Here is a 14,374-nt window from a genome sequence, read left to right on the forward strand (position 1 = left end):
AAATCATTTGATTTCTTGACTGCTGCTTCCATGGGCATTTATTGTAGATCCAAGTACAATAATAAAATCCTTGATAAATTCAATTTTTTCTCCTTTTGTCATGATGTTGCTTATTGGTCCAGTTGTGAGGATATTTGTTTTCTTTATGTTGAAGTGCAATCCGCACTGAAGGCTGTAGTCTTTGATCTTCATTAGTAAGTGCTTCAAGTCCTATTCACTTGCAGCAAGCAAGGTTGTATCATGTCCGTATCACAGGTTGTTAATGAGTCTTCCTCCAATCCTCATGTCTTGTTCTTCATATAGTCCAGCTCTCAGATTATTTGCTCAGCATATAGATTGAATAAGTATGGTGAAAGGATACAACCCTGATGCATACCTTTCCTGGTTTTTAAAGCAGGCAGTATCCCCTAGTTCTGTTTGAACAACTGCCTCTTAGTCTATGTACAGGTTCTGCATGAGCACAATTAAATGTTCTGGAATTTCTATTCTTTGCAGTGTTATCCATAATTTTGCATAGTCAATAAAACACAGGTAAACATGTTTTTGGTATTCTCTGCTTTCAACCCAGATCCATCTGACATCAACAATGATATCCCTTGTTTCATGTCCACTTCTGAATCTGGCTTGAATTTCTGGCAGTTTCCTGTCAATGTACTGCTGCAACCATTTTTGAATTATCTTCAGCAAATTTTGCTTGCAAGTGATATTAATGATATTGTTTGATAATTTCTGCATTCTGTTGGATCACCTTTCTTTGGAATGGGCACAAATATAGATCTCTTCCAGCCAGTTGCCCAAGTAGCTATCTTGCAAATTTCTTGGCATAAACAAGTGATCATTTCCAGAACTGCATCCGTTTGTTAATATATCTTAATTGGTATTCCATAAATTCCTGGAGCTTTGTTTTTTGCCAAGGCCTTCAGTGTAGCTCGTACATCTTTCTTCAATACCATCAGCTCTTGATCATAGGCCACCTCCTGAAGAGGTTGAAAGTCCATCAGTTCTTTTTGGTACAGTAACTGTGTATACCTTCCATCTTCCTTTGATTCTTTGCATCATTCAATATTTTGCCCATAGAATCCTTCAGTACTGCAACTGGAGTCTTGAATTTTTTCTGCAGTTCTTTCAGCTTGAGAAATTTTGAGTGTGTTCTTCCCTTTTGATTTTCTATCTCCAGTCTTTGCACATTTCATTATAATACTTTACCTTGTCTTCTTGAGTCGCCCTTTGAAACCTTCCGTTCAGCTCTTTTACTTCATCATTTTTGCCGTATGTTTTAGCTACTCTATGTTCAAGAACAAGTTTCAGAATCTCTTCTGACATCCATTTTGGTCTTTTCTTTCTTTCTTGTCTTTCTAAATGACCTTTTGCTTTCTTTGTGTATGATGTCACCCCACAACTCGTCTGCTCTTTGGTCATTACCGTTTGATACATCAAATCTATTCTTGAGATGTTCTCTAAATTCAAGTGGGACATACTCAAGGTAGTACTTTGGCTCTTGTGGACTTTTTAAATTTTTCTTTAGCTTCAACTTGAACTTGTATACAAGGATTTGATGGCCTGTTCTGCAGTCAGCCTGTGGCCTTGTTCTGACTGATGATATTGAGTTTCTCTGTCATCTCTTTCCACACATGTAGTCAATTTGATTCCTATGCATTCTATCCAGCAACTTCCATGTGTATAGTCACCCTTTATGTTGTTGAAAAAAGGTATTTGCAATGAAGAAGTCATTGGTCTTGCAAATTTCTATCATGTGATCTCTGGCATCATTTCTATCACCAAGGCCATATTTCCCAATTAGTGATCCTTCTTCTTTGTTTCCAGCTTTCACATTCCAATCACCAGTAATTATCAATGCGTCTTGATTGCATGTTTGATCAATTTCAGATTGCAGAAGTTGGTAGAAATCTTCAATTTCTTCATTTTTGGTCTTCATGGTTAGTGCATACTGCACATTAGGACTACTTCATTTGAACCCACTCTCTTACTCCATCCAGTTCATTCCACATAGGCCCAGGGCAAATCACACTGAGAGCTAGCACCTCAAATATGTTAAAGATGTGAAAAGGAACATCAAGGGTAGAGGTAGTGGGGGACAGTGTCATGGGAGAGGGTGACTGCAGATAGGGAAAAACAGAAGGGGCTGTCAGTGCAGCCATGGTGTTCATTGGTGGCTGGTGGAGGTGTTTTATGTTGGCACTGACTGAATTATTCCCTCCTGTCAATTTTTACCCCAAATCGTTGAGAACCTCAAGAATTCTATTAGTTGCTGTCTAGTTGACTTCAAATAATGGTGACCCCATATGTGTCAGAGTAGAACTGTGCTCCATGGGGTTTTCAGTGGTTGATTTTTCAAAAGTAGAGCACCAAGCCTTTCTTCTGAGGTACCCCTGGGTGGACTCAAACCTACAACTTTTCAGTTAGCACTTGAGCATGATAACCCTTTGCACCATCCAGGGGCTCCTTAAGAAGTTTAGTGTATCCAAATTCTTGAGTTCTATCGAGTATGTAAATTGATTCCATTCAGTTGCTTCATCCTTGATTTGGGCTATTCTTCTCCAAGGGTCACATTCATACTCTCTTGCCCTCTTACTATACTCTCCCACCCCCACACTTCCCACATCCCCACCCCCCAAACCCTGCTGATCAGTGAAGAGTCTGGTTTTTATTGTGCAGCTCCAGTTGAGCAGGATCCTAACTTTCTCTGTGACACTCTTTCCCACTTCCCAACATAGTGACTCGGATTTGGATTCCATTTGGTGTTAAAAGAATCATATACTTGCTGGGTTCCACACCTTTCTTCCATGATTACAAGGATTCACTCTCTCTTCTGCTATCCAATATAATCAGTTGGCTGCTTCTTAGAAAATTTCGCCTATTTTCACTAGTCTGAAATTGCCACCAGATAGTAAAACAACCAAAATAACACAGAAAAGTATCCAATTATTTAAAAGATTACAATTACTTGAGAGAATGTTTTCCCCAAATTCCAGGGTCTGTTTTAAAGATAATTTTAAATCTGATTCTCCTAGTCTGTGGTGCCTTTTTTAAGCATCATGGATTTATCATACAACTAAATTAGAGTAATTCTTTGCTATCCAAAATAATTTACCAAAGAAGTCCTCTTATCAAATGCCTTCATTGTACTTTTTAATTACCATTTATAAAATTTGCTAATGTATTCAAAATGGTTCCAAGGTTTTAATAACAATAAAAAGAAAACTTTGGAAATTAAAAGTTGTGCTTATTCATTCAGCCAAAAATTAGACAGACCTGTAAAACAAACAGTAACACACGTGAGGAATGTGTTTGTTAGTTCAACCAAGTGTATGAGACCAAATGGGTAACACCTGCCCAAAAGTACAGGACAGCAGGAAAACTGGATGAACGGACATTAAGAACCCAGGGTGGAGAGGGGGGGAGTACTGATACATTGTGGGAATTGCAATCAATGTCACAAAACAATTTGTGTATAAGTTTTTGAATGAAAAACTAATTTGTGCTCTAAACTTTCACCTGATTGTTGTTGTCGTTAGATGACTTCAAGTCAGTTCCAACTCATCGTAACTCTGTAAGACAGAGTAGAACTGCCCCATAGGGTTTCCAAGGAGTGGCTGATAGATTTGAACTGCTGACCTTTTGGTTAGCAGCTGAGCTCTGAACCACAACACCATCAGGGCTCCAAACTTTCACCTAAAGCACAATAAAAAAAAAATTTTTTTAAGTTGTGCTTATTGAAAAACTTACAATTATACCTGAAAGATTTGTGAAGCCATTTTTTTAAATTATTTTATTATGTTTTAGGTGAAAGTTTACAGTGCAAATTAGTTTTTCATTCAAAAATTTATGCACAAATTATTTTGTGACATCAGTTGCAATCCCCACAATGTGTCAGCACTCTCCCCCTTTTCCTTTGCACCCTGAGTTTTCAATGTCCTTTCATCCAGTTTTCCTGTCCCTTCCTGCCTTCTCATCTTTGTTTTTGGGCAGGTGTTGCCCATTTGGTCTCTCATACCTGATAGAACTACAAAGCACTGTTCCTCATCTGTGTTGTTTGTATTCTAGGCCTGTCTAATCTTTGGCTGTAAGGTGGACTTCGGGAGTGGCTTCAGGTCTGAGTTCACAGGGTGTCAGGGGCCATAGTCTCAGGTTCCTCCACATTTTTAAATAAACTTTCCTACCCTGAGGTTTATTACTTTTCACAAAAGAAAAAGTTTATGTCAACTAGATTAATTCTAACCGTATAGAATAAAACAGCGCAAAACAGACCATCAATCTTAAATGGCTTCACTCTATGTACATGGTTGGCTGACAAGAGGAAAAAAAATTATTTTCAACTCAATCTTCTGACCAAAAGTGTGAACCAGGAGGGTAGGATTTTAAAGCTTGCAGCAATCCAGATACACCGATCTAAATCAGAGACAGGAAAAACGTCTGTTCTACTGTGAAGCTAGTCTATGGAAAGAAATAAAGGTACAGTGACCTTCCTCGGTGGCTTTGGGAGAGCACCCAAAAGCTCAGACTTCCTGCATCATTCTATGCTTTCACCTTCGAATGACTAATACTTCGCATCAGAGCTAGCTTGGAATTCTCCACATCTGAGCCTCCTGCGGAAGCGTTTATGCCACTTGCAGCTCCCCATTTTGTATTTGTAAAAAGCATAGCTCTGATTTATCCTGAGTGATAACTGAAAAACCTCTTGATGGCCAGAAAAATTAGGTATAATTCATCATACTTTTTTATGGAAGCCTACCTATGTGTTTCTTGTTTATTAATGTCTATGATGGGAGGAGTTAAAAAGTCACTTCCCTGCCAGTAGACTTAAGTCAAGGGTGGACAATGACTTGGCAGGGGTGGCATGGAAGGCGGGGGAGCAAACAGTTGTAAACATGAAATGAATGATTGGACCAGATGAATTCTAAGGATTTTTCAACCTAGACTTTCAGTGATTCCACCTAAAAATAGAGAGCTTGTATACTGTCTTTTAAAAAAAACAAACAAAAACCTTTTTTCTAACACGTTCTAAACATTTTTGGGTTCTCTCTTCCCAAGTTGAGAATGAGCATCAATGTCATCAATTCAGTAAGTGGGCTAGTGTCCTATGCTCCCACATTCAATAGTTTGAACTGGGCAGTAGCTATAAATTGCAAGTTGAGAGCATGTGGCAATCAGCAGCCGTATTTTACCGTATTTTTAAAATAGACTACACTGCCTATAATAGTGCCCAGGAAGTGGGAATGCAGCATACCTTAGAAAAAAATTGCAAGAAAATGTTTCTGACTCAAAGATCCAAACTAACAAAAAGATGGTGTTTAGCTGAAGGGAACTAATTATTCTGGAGCTATTCTGATGAAGTCGATTATTAAGGAAACACTTTAAAAACACCCAGCTATTAGTGTCAGGAAGAACTATTTGGGAGAAAAGTCACCAGTGCCTTAGGATATTAGTATGCTATTTCTGTCAACATGCACAGCAGCGATGTTAGCAACGTTAGGACTCTCCGATTTTGAAGATAATCTTTTTATTCTAGAGTGAGTATCTCACCAACCACTATCATTCTATCTAAAATACAATTATGTTAACCAGAAATTTTATTTCGTTTTCAGAAAGCATGCAGAAACCAAAGTGAAGCCACCATATCCACCCACCTACCCTCACCCCTGCCAACATATGCTGTCGTTCCTCTTAGTGCCAACCCCTCCCCTGATATACCAGCCCTATTCCCTTTCGTCAGTTTAAGGGCATTGCTCCAACAATTCTCTCCTGCATGATGGATTTCCCCCTCTACAGACTGTTCCCATCAGTATATTAATACAGGTTATAACTACTCCCATCTTTTTAAAAACACTTTCTTGACCCTATTTCTGCCATGCCTTTGTTTTTACGGAATACTCCTCGAAATAGTCCTCTTTATTTACTGAATCCAATTCTGCTCCCCCCATCCTAGCATTAACCGCTCCAGTGAAGGTTTGCTATCACCACTCCACCAACACACTTTATCAGAGGTCACTGCTGACTTCCATGTTGCCATATCCAAAGGTCAGTTCTGGGTTATTTACTTGACCTGCCAGTTTCATTTTGACATCTCTGATCATTCTCTCCCTGAAACGCTTCCTTCATTGGCTTCTGGAATACCACACCCTTGGTTTTCCTCCTATCCCTTAGGTTCTTTCTTCTCTTTCTCCTTTGCTGGCTCCTCCTCATCTACATGACCACTAACTATGGTGTTTTTTGCTCTTTATTCTCACCCCCTTGGTGATCTCACCCAGAGACCTTAAATAACATCTGTATGTTAGTGACTCCTAGATTTCTATCTCCAGCCTAGACCTCTCAACTCAGCTCCACACTCAGATCCCTGCCCCAATATGCTCTTCCTGCTGTCTGCCCCATATCAGTAAACCGCATCTGCCTTCTTCAGCGGCTCAGGCTAAAGCTCTCAGTGTTGTTTTGTTTTTGTCTTTTCTCTTTCTCTCTCATCCCAATCTGATCAGAAGTAAATCCCGCTAACTTTTTCTTCAGAATCTGATCACTTCTCACCATTTCCACTACTACTGCCCTGGGTTGAGCCATCACTGTTTCTCAAATGGGTTACTCTAACAACCTCCTAATTGATCTTGCTTCTTTCTTCAATCTTTTCTCAACAAAATCACTAGAGTACCTGTGTTAAAATGTACATCAGATCTCGTCATTCCTCTGCTCATAACCATTCAACGGCTCCTTTTCACTTGTAGTAAAAGCCCAAATTCTTACAATGACCTACCAAGTCCTGCATAATCTGACCATTGCTATTTTTCTAACCTCATTGCCAACTACTTTTTTCTTAGCTCATCCACCTTTAGTAATGCTTGCCTCCTTGCTGTTCTTCAAACATACTGAGCAAGCTCCCACCCAAGGGCCCTTGCAACTGTCCTCTCCCTGGCATACCCTACCTCCAAATATCTACATGGCTCACTCCTTTGCCTTCTTCAGGCATTCGCTCAAAATTCAACTTCTCGGTGAGGACTTCATACCTAAAATTGGAACCTTTTTTCCTCAGACATTTCTCTCCCCTTTTGTCAAAATTACTAAGCCTGCCAATGGCTCTTAGAAAGCATAGAGTTGATCCAGAAACAAGTGTTTTTAGTCTGAATCTTTCTTTTCAGTATTTAGAAAATAGCAAACAATTTCCTGTAGGATCTTTCCTGTTCCAACGTTATGTCTTAGTGCAAAATTAATAGAAATTCACCTGAACTAGCTTGAGCAAAACTGAGGAGTCTGTTAAAGGATGCAGGAACGGCTCAAAGACCTCAACAGCAAGGAAGCAGCCAGGTTGAAGGAATAAACCAGAATTAGGGACCCAAGATCTCTTGGAATCTCAGTGTTTCTTATCTGTCTGCCCCTACTCTGTCAGCTTCATGCCTCTTTCTTATTGCCTGACAGCTGTCTCTGATTATCAGTCAACATAAGCAGGAAAGCGGTCTCTTTCTTTAAGATTTACTCTAAGAACCATTTCCCAGACCAAGAGTATAATCTCTTAGTCCCAATTCCAAGATTTCAGAATCTCTTTGAGCCAGGTACCCACCTCAGAATCATCAACTTTGTATAAACATAGGTGCTTCTACTGGAACTGTGTGGATGATGATGGGCAGTTGCCAGAATATTTGGGAGCAGGTAGGGGGAGCAGACTGATCAAGGCAAACCAGCAGCCGTTTACTGTCTGTATGTTTCATGGAAATTCATGATAAGATGTTACATTTGCAATGCTACCTTTTCTCCCATCTCTTAATTCAGGGCCAGTCTTTGATTACTCAAAGAAGGCAGTAAGTATTAAGATACACCTGAACTGGATTAAACCAGTTCACAAACCAAAACCAAACCCATGGCCATCAAGTCGATTGCGACTCATAGCGACCCTATAGGGCAGAGTAGAACTGCCCCATAGGGTTTCCAAAGAGTACCTGGTGGATTCAAACTGCCAACCATTTGGTTAGCAGCTGTAGCTCTTAATCACTATGCCATTAGGGTTTCCTAAACTACTTCAGGCAGTATTTTATAGTAAGATTGGGGCAACTATTTTTACTTTAAATGCCCCCTAGTGAACTTAGATAAGAAAGAGAGTGGGACAATCAAAAAGAAGAAACAACTTTAAGCTCAGTAAGGAAGAACCATGTCTAACTTATTCAGTACTGTATCCCCACTCACAGTAACAGTTCTGGGTTGAGTACACTACTAATATTAGCTATTTACTATTACAATGTTGTTGTTGTTGTTAAGTGCCATCAAGTCGGTTCTGACTCATAGTGATCGTATAGGATAGAGTAGAACTGCCCCATAGAGTTTCCAAGGAGTGGCTGGTGGATTAGAACTGCCAACCTTTTGGTTAGTAGGCAAGCTCTTCTTTTTCTTCTTTTTTTTAATTGTACTTTAGTTGAAGGTTTACGGAGCAAACTAGTTTCTCATTAAACAGTTAGTACACATATTGTTTTATGACATTGGTTAACAACCCCACGACATTAACATTCTCCCTTTTCAACCTTGGGTTCCCTATTGCCAGTTTTCCTGTCCCCTTCTGCCTTCTAGTCCTTGCCCCTGGGCTGGTGTGCCCCTTTGGTCTCACTTTATTTTATGGGCCTGTCTAATCTTTGGCTGCAGGTTGAACCTCAGGAGTGACATCATTACTGGGCTAAAAGGGTGTCCGGGGGCCATACTCTGAGGGTTTCTTCAGTCTCTGTCAGGCCAGCAAGTCTGGTCTTTCTTTTTGAGTTATACTTTTGTTCTATATTTTTCTCCAGCTCTATCATGATCTCTGTCAGAACAGTCAGTGGTGGTAGCCGGGCACCATCTAATTGTACTGGGCTCAGTCTGGTGGAGGCCATGGTAGATTTGGTCCATTAGTCCTTTGGACTAATCTTTCCCTTGTTTCTTTAGTTTTCTTCATCCTTCCTTGCTCCCAAAGGGGTGAGACCAGTGGAGTATGCTAGATGGCTGCTCACAGGCTTTTAAGACCCCAGACACTAATCACCAAAGTAGAATGTAGAACATGTTCTTTATAAACTATGTTATGCCAATTGAGCTAGGTGTTCCCAGAGACCATGGTCCCCACAGCCCTCAGCCTAGAAATTCTGTCCCTCAGGGAGCTTGGATGTGTCTATGGAGCTTCCATGATCTTGCCTTGTAAAGTTGTGCTGGGTTCCCTGGTATTGCATACAGTCTTACCATTCACCAAAGTTACCACTGTAACTATTGTCTGTTTAGTGTTTTTCCATCCCCACCACTCCCCTACCTCGTAACCATCAAAGATTGTTTCTTTTTGTGTATAAACCTTTTTATGAGTTTTTACAGTAACAGTTTCATGCAGTATTTGTCTTTTTGTGATGGACTTATTTGACTCAGCATAATGTTCTCCAGATGCTGAGATGCTTCACAGATTCATCTTTGTTCTTTAACATTGTGTAATACTCCATTGTGTGTATGTACTATACTTTGATTATCCATTCATCTGTTGACGGGCACCTAGATTGTTTTCATCTTTTTGCTATGGTGAACACTGCTGCAATGAACATGGGTGTGCATATGCCTATTCGTGTGATGGCTCTTATTTTTCTAACATATATTCCTAGGAGTGGGATTGCTAAAGTATAATGTATTTCTATTTCTAGCTTTCTAAGGAAATGCCATATCATTTTCCAAAATGATTGCGTCATTTTGCATTCCCACCAGCAGTGCATAAGAGTTCTGATCTCCCTGCAGCCTCTCCAACATTTGTTATTTCCTGTTTTTTTTATTCATGCTGGTAATGTCAGGGTGAGATAGTATCTCATCGTGGTTTTGATTTGCATTTGTCTAATGGCTAGTGATTGAGAGCATTTCCTCATGTGTCTGTTGGCTGCTTGAATATCTTCTTTGGTGAAGTGTCTGTTCATTTCCTTTGCCCATTTTTTAGTTCGATTATTTGTCTTTTTGTTGTAGAGGCGTTAGATTTTCTTGTAGATTTTAGAGATTAGACTTTTGTCTGATTTGTAATAGTAGCAGGCAAGGTCTTAAACACTGTAACCCTTAAACACTTAAACATTGTAGTAGTGGAGCCCACTAGGGCTCCTCAATAAAACTTATTGAATATTGTCGATGTGGAGGAAAAAAAAAAGAAGTTGCAAGGGTGAAAACAACACAGTGTCCTCAGTAAAAGTCTCAAATAGCACAGGTATTTCAGTTTCTCTGACTTTGTTATAGAACCAAAACATGTTGTGGGGGTAGTAACTAATAATACCCAGAAGGATTTAATATTACGAAGGATCATTTTACCAGAATAACAGAAATTTAAATAAATAAATATATAAGTAAAAAAGCAAACAAACCAATAGGACATGTATTACACAAACCATGGTATGTTTCAACAATCCTAAGTAGACTTCTTAACTACCATTCCCTTACATCCGTTTAATCAGTATCTCCAGAGATAACCAGGGTGTCAGTCCTTCTAAACTGATTTATGTTTGTGGTCTGGGGTAGGATTTTCATTTACAGTAATCTTGTATGTATCCTCATCATGATAAACAGACATCTGAAGTAAAAGATTAAACACCATTTTGGTTTTTTACATTAAATGCCCCTAGTGAGCTTAGATAAGAAAGAGAGCGGGACAATCAAAATGAAGCAACTTTAAGCTCAGTAGGAGTAAGGAAGAACCATGTGTAATTTATTCATTACTGCATCCCCTTGACTAAATTTCCCTTTCATTTTTAGCACATTAACAAAAACAGTAACAAAATCAACATGCTATTGTTTTACTTAATGGAGGACAGGAGCTCCTACAAGGAATTAGCGCTCGAAATCGATTGTTGTTGCCTCACCATCACATTCTTCTCTCAAACCTTCTTTATGGCTTATGAGGAGTCACAATAGACACTAGGGTCTTACAAGTGGAGGGACTTCTGTCTTGCTCCGCTTTGAGATTTCTGTCACCATATTATACTCCATGCATCTACTCTTAGGGACTTGACTAACCTTTTCTCAATGCTCCATCTTCCCTTAACGTCCACCTCTTTCTCCAGAGAAAAGGGAAAGTAGCCTCTCTCAGGAGTTCAGACTCAGAGACAGATTACCCGATAAGCAAGGTATGCACTGGTTTTCTTGTGCTTACTTACTAACTAATCTGTAGGGCACAGTTTCGCCCACTCAATTCTTTTCCCCTTTTTTAAAAGGCTAAACAAAAAAGCGACTTTTCAGAAGAATACATACAATATGATGTCATGTATGTCAATTTAAGAAATTTAAACAAATACTAGCTATTGCTTACGGTGTCCCGGTGGTGCAATGGTTAAGTGTTCGGCAGCTAAACAAAAGGTTGGCAGTTCAAACCCCCCAGCGTCTACCCGGAGAAGAGACCTGGCAATCTGCTCCACTGAAGATTACAGACTAGGAAACCCTATGGAGAAGTTCTATTCTGTCATATGGGGTCACTGTGAGTTGGAATCAGCTGGACGGCACACAACAACAATAACTATACCGTATTGTTTGACATTACATATAAATGGAGTAAAACTATAAAGAAATGCATGAAAATTGTAACATCTCAATTTGAAATAGTTGTTACCTCTGATGGGGAAAAAAAGAGTCTGTAATCAGAAGAGTCTATAGCAGACTTCAACAGTATTGATGATGTTTTATTTCTGGCTAATGATATCACAAATTTTCAGCATATGGTTCTTTGTAATTTTTATAGGTAAAATATTTTGTAATAGCTTTACTTTTTTATGCTTTTTATAAAAATGAAAGAATATAAGAAAAATAGCTAAGGTAGGAGTGATAGTCTCTCATAATCTAATTCCCGTATGTAACAAATGTTAACATTTTGATGTATTTTTCCCAGGCAAAGTTCAAGTATTTTGTTATAGTCTAGAGCTATTCAGAATGATACTTGGTATGTACTTCTGTTTAGTTTCTTTGTTCCTATAAAATTGTAAAATGTTCAAGGAGAATGACCGACTTTTTTCTCTCTAAAAGCATTTGTTATTGTTAGCTGACATCCAGTTGGCCTCAACTCACGTCCACCCCACATACAAAGGGATTGCACTGTTGTGATACATAGAGTTTTCATTAGCTGATTTTCATAAGTAGATTGCCAGGCCTTTCTTCCTACTGTTTTAGTCTGGAATCTCTGCTGAAACCTGTTCACCATGATAGCAACATATAACCCTCCACTGACAGACGGGTGGTGGCTCTGCATGAGGCTAGGATAGAGCACAGGTCTCATGTACCACTGAACCACCATTGCCCCCTTTAAAGTATTTATTAATTTTTAAAAACTAGCCCCCCTCCCCCACCTCAGCTGGGCTCTTGGAAGTTTACAAGCAATAGAAAATAAGTCTAAAAATTTTAAACAAAATGCAAGGGTGTACAGTGTATTGGAATTATAATAAGCAATTCATATATTCAAAGAAAGTGCTGAACCATAAAAGCTTGAAATAAAATCAAGGCAGCAGCAAGGTCCTCAGCAGCAGGAAGTTCCCAGTAGGGCCCTGCCACTGGGTGACTCTACTCCTGACACCCGAAGTCCTGGTGTTTTTTTCTCCTCCAAATTAAAATTCCTGTGTGTGTACTATATGTTATTGACCAACTGAGTCTTGTTCCCTTGGGGTGGGGGTGGGCATTACTAACTGTGGAGCCAATTGACTTAGATTTCTGAGTGCAGGGGGAGTAATTGATTGAAGGCTCAGCAGCTATGTTCTGAAACTCATCACTAAGTTTACACAGAGCCCACGCTTCTCCACGGGCTGCTCCCAGCCAATGACTGAGTTAGCAGGGATGGTTGTTATCGTTACTTGCCACTGAGTCAGGTACGCCTCATAGCAACCTTATGTATAACAAAACAAAATGTTGCCCATTCCTGCACCATCTTCTTGATCCTTGGCATGCTAAAGTCCAGTGTTGCAGTCACTGTGTATTTTGAGTGCCTTCCCACCTAGGGGCTTATCTGCATTATATTGGACAATATTTTCTTTTTAATTTTATTGTACTTTAGATGAAGGTTTACAGAGCAAACTAGTTTCTCGTTAAACAATTAGTACACATATTGTTTTGTGACACTGGTTATTAACCCCATGACGTGTCAACACTTCCCCCTTCTCAACTTTGGGTTCCCCTATTACCAGCTTTCCTGTCCCCTCCTGTCTTCTAGTCCTTGACCCTAGGCTGGTGTGCCCCTCTAGTCTCATTTGTTTTATGGGCCTAAAAATCTTTGGCTGAAGGCGAACCTCATGAGTGACTTCATTACTGAACTAAAAGCGTGTCTGGGGGCCATACTCTTGGGGTTTCTCCAGTCTCTGTCAGACCAGTAAGTCTGGTCTTATTTTTGTGTGTGTGTGTGTGTGTGTGTGTGTGTGTGAGTTAGAATTTTGTTCTACATTTTTCTCCAGCTCTGCTGGGACCCTCTGTTGTGATCCCTGTCAGAGCAGTCAGTGGTGGTAGCCAGGCACCATCTAGTTGTGCTGGACTCAGTCTGGTGGAAGCTGGAGAACTTGTGGTCCATTAGTCTTTTGGACTCATCTTTCCCTTGTGTCTTTGGTTTTCTTCATTCTCCCTTGCTCCAGACAGGGTGAGTCCAGTGGAGTATCTTAGATGGCCTTTCATAAACTTTTAAGACCCCAGGTGCTACTCACCAAAGTAGAATGTAGAATATTGTCTTTATAAGCTATGCTATGCCAGTTGAACTAGATCTCCCCAAGACCATGGTCCCCGTAGCCCTCAGATTAGTAATCTGGCCCCTCAGGGAGTTTGGATGTGCCTATGGAGCTTCCATGACCTTGCCTTGGACAAGTTGTGTTGGCTTTCCCAGTATTGTGTACTATCTTACCCTTCACCAAAGTTACCACTTATCTATAGTCTATTTAGAGTTTTTCCCTCCCACCCCTCCCCTCCCTTGTAACCATCAAAGATTGTTTCTTTTTGTGTGTAAACCTTTTCATCAGTTTTTATAGTAGTGGTCTCATATAATATTTGTTCTTTTGTGATTGACTTATTTCACTCAGCATAATGTCCTACAGATTCATCCATGTTGTGAGATGTTTCGCAGATTCATCGTTCTTTATTGTTGCGTAGTATTCCATTGTGTGTGTGCACCATAGTTTATCTATTCATCTGTTGATAGGCATTTAGGTTGTTTCCATCTTTTTGCTATTGTGAACAATGCTGCAATGAACATGGGTGTGTATATGTCAGTTCATGTGACAGCTTATCCATTCTGTCACTCTGTCTCTTTTTGGGTGAATTTAAGCCATTTACATTCAGTGTGATTATTGATAGGTATGAGTTTATTGCTGTCATTTTATAGTGCTTTTTTTGTGGTACCGACATTTTTTTTGTTCCTCTTACTCTTCTGCACTGAATCCTTTTGTTC

Source organism: Loxodonta africana, chromosome 25 (assembly GCF_030014295.1).
Source record: "Loxodonta africana isolate mLoxAfr1 chromosome 25, mLoxAfr1.hap2, whole genome shotgun sequence".
NCBI classification, from domain to species: Eukaryota; Metazoa; Chordata; class Mammalia; order Proboscidea; family Elephantidae; genus Loxodonta; species Loxodonta africana.